The following is a 2,859-nucleotide window of genomic DNA, read 5'->3' on the forward strand; positions in this document are numbered from 1 at the left end:
TACCATTTCAGACAAGTGACTGTCTAGTCTCTTCTTAAAAACCTCCAGAGATGGAGCACCCATGATTTCTGAAGGCAAGCTGTTCCACTGGTTAATTGTCCTCACTGTTAGGAAGTTAATTCCAGGTTACTTCTCTCTTTGGTCAGTTTCCAACCATTGTTTCTTGTGTTGCCCTCTGGTGCTTTGGAGAATAGTTTGATGCCCTCTTCTTTGTAGCAGACCCTCAAATACTGGAACGCTGCTATCATGTCTCCTCTATTTCTTCTTTTCTTTAGACTAGCCAAACCCAAATCCTGCAGCCGTTCTTCATATGTTTTAGTCTCCAGGCCTTTGATCATTTTAGTTGCTCTTCTCTGAACATCTACCAAGGTCTCAACATCTTTTTTGTAGTAGGGTGACCAAAATTGGTTGCAACATTCCAGGTGTGATCTTATAGGGTTTTATAAAGCGGTACTAATACTTCGCGTGATCTTGATTCTATGCCTCTGTTTATACAACCCAGGATGGTATTAGCTTTTTTGGCGGCGGCGGCTGCACACTGCTGCAACCAATTTTGGTCACCATACTACAAAAAAGATGTTGAGACTTTGGAAAGAGTTCAGAGAAGAGCAACTAAAATGATCAAAGACTAAAACATATGAAGAATGGCTGAGGATTTAGGTTTGGCTAGTCTAAAGAAAAGAGGAAACAGGGGTGACATGATAGCAGTATTCCAGTATTTGAGGGGCTGCCCCAAAGAAGAGGGGGTCGAATTATTCTCCATAGCACCAGAGGGCAGGACAAGAAACAATGGTTGGAAAGTCAGGACCAAACATGTGCCCGAACACAAGTACACATAGAAGCAAAAAGGGCACTTGTGTTGTCTGACATCTGCTAGATTTGTCTGATTCATTAGCTAAGAAGGGGATGATCCGGTCAACACAATCCATTTTCCATGAGTCAGACTTAAGACTGTCTGATCTTTTGAATGTTATTTTTAATATTTTGGTTTAGCTATGATGTAGCATGGCTGGATATGCCTTTGTTCCCAGTTCAGGGGAAAATAACCGTACCCATGAATCAATTTTCTGAGAGTGAAAAACCACTGGATTCTTTAGAAGCCGAAGAAAGCAGAAATCCTGTGGGATTTTCTGCTTCCTGAGAAGGAGAACAAAAAAACACAGAGAATGCCGTTTCAATCTAGCTGATTGCAAAAGCGCATTTGCTTCTGATTTGTTGGTACATTTGTGTATATTTGTACAGAACAGATCTGGGGCTTGAAAACAACCAGCCAGCAGAGGGTATATTTGCAAATAAGACATGTCCCTGGAGGCAAAAGGCAATGAGACAAAATAAACTGATCTGCTGACATTTTCTGTTTCCGTGGACTAAAAGCACTTGTTCATTTAACTCAAGAGGAAACCCTTTTTCCAAGGTCCTGGAAATTGCTTTGCCCAGATTGGTGTAATCACCCATTTAATCCAATATCTTCCAGTCCTGCCACTGAGAACAGATCCCCAAGATTGATTGATTTCTGTCTGTCATTTCTGCACACAATATTCTCTCTCTTTCCCCATTGGTGTCATACAATCTTATTCAACAGTCCCAGTTAGTAACCAAGCGTTCTAAACTGCCTTTAAAAGCTGCTCCACATAGTATAATCTATAGCAGCTCTCCAGTTAAGAAGCTATTAGAACAAGTCTAATGATGGGTAGGAGATGGACTCATAAGCTTCACAGACCCCACCAGTATCTTCTTTGTAGCCTTCAGAGACCTTGAGAGTAATATGAGGCAGAAATGTATATATTTCTTTTTATTCTGGAAATGAATACTGGAATACTGCTATCATGTCACCCCTGTTTCTTCTTTTCTTTAGATTAGCCAAACACAAATCCTGCAGCTGTTCTTCATATGTTTTAGTTTCCAGACCTTTGATCATTCTTGTTGCTCTTCTCTGAACTCCTTCCAAAGTCTCAAGATCTTTTTTGTAGTATGATGACCAAAACTGGTTGCAGTATATACTACCTAACCATCTTATCCTCTGCCGTCCCCTTCTCCTTTTGCCTTCAATCTTTCCAAGTGTCAGGATCTTTTCCAAAGAGTCCTCTCTTTCTCATTTGGTGGCCAAAGTATTTGAGTTTCAGCTGCAGTCAACAACAAAATAGAAATAGAAATAGAGTGGCATCTTCCCAGCAGGATGATCCATCCTCAAAGCTATGTACCGTAGGAGAACAGCAGGCAGAGTGTGGGGTGGGGTGGGGGCGGAGTTAAACATATCATCAGCTTAGAGTCATTGCATTCCCACAAGTGCTCCAACTCTAACCCTCCTGAATTTTGTTGACCCTTATCTGGCGCCAATTTAGTGTTGCGTTAACCAGATACTTGCATATAGGCTGGAATAAATCTTCTATGCTGCAACCTCACCAGTGGTCCTGATTCTTTGCAGCTGACAAGCCACTCTTTTTTAAAAAAAAATTAAAAACAGACAGGCAAATGCCCCTAAATGTATGGTGGGGGAATATTAACAATTTGTTTTCTGGGATTATGTGAATACAGATTATTACATCAAAATCTGTAACATTTCCAATGGTATGATATGATACATGTTCTTTGTTGAGCCTTGCAGTAATGAATAAAAGAGAAAATTTCTGGATAGCTGATGATGTTCCTTGCTTGGTCTTATGTTGTTCGTCCATCGATTTCGATGAAGACCTTGACATCTTATGGATTATGGGCCATCAACGGTGTGTCCGTAGATGGCTGATGAGACCGATGTTAGCACGGAATGTTCTGCCACATACTGAACAGAGAAATGTGGACACTATTGCTTCAGCATTTGCAGCTCTGGCTTTACGGAGTGCTCGCTTCTCTTGTGCCAAG

General features: G+C 41.1%; 1 protein-coding gene across 1 annotated transcript in view; it reads left to right on the forward strand.

Moving 5' to 3' along the window:
* The window catches only part of NOX4 (NADPH oxidase 4), a gene marked incomplete at its 3' end in the record, with an annotated part of 65,606 nt that overhangs the window by 48,125 nt on the left and 14,622 nt on the right, over nucleotides 1–2,859 (forward strand). The gene's annotated exons all lie outside the window — the stretch shown is intronic.

Source organism: Protobothrops mucrosquamatus, unplaced genomic scaffold (assembly GCF_001527695.2).
Source record: "Protobothrops mucrosquamatus isolate PMUCROS unplaced genomic scaffold, P.Mucros_1.0 scaffold2405, whole genome shotgun sequence".
In the NCBI taxonomy this organism is placed as follows: domain Eukaryota; kingdom Metazoa; phylum Chordata; class Lepidosauria; order Squamata; family Viperidae; genus Protobothrops; species Protobothrops mucrosquamatus.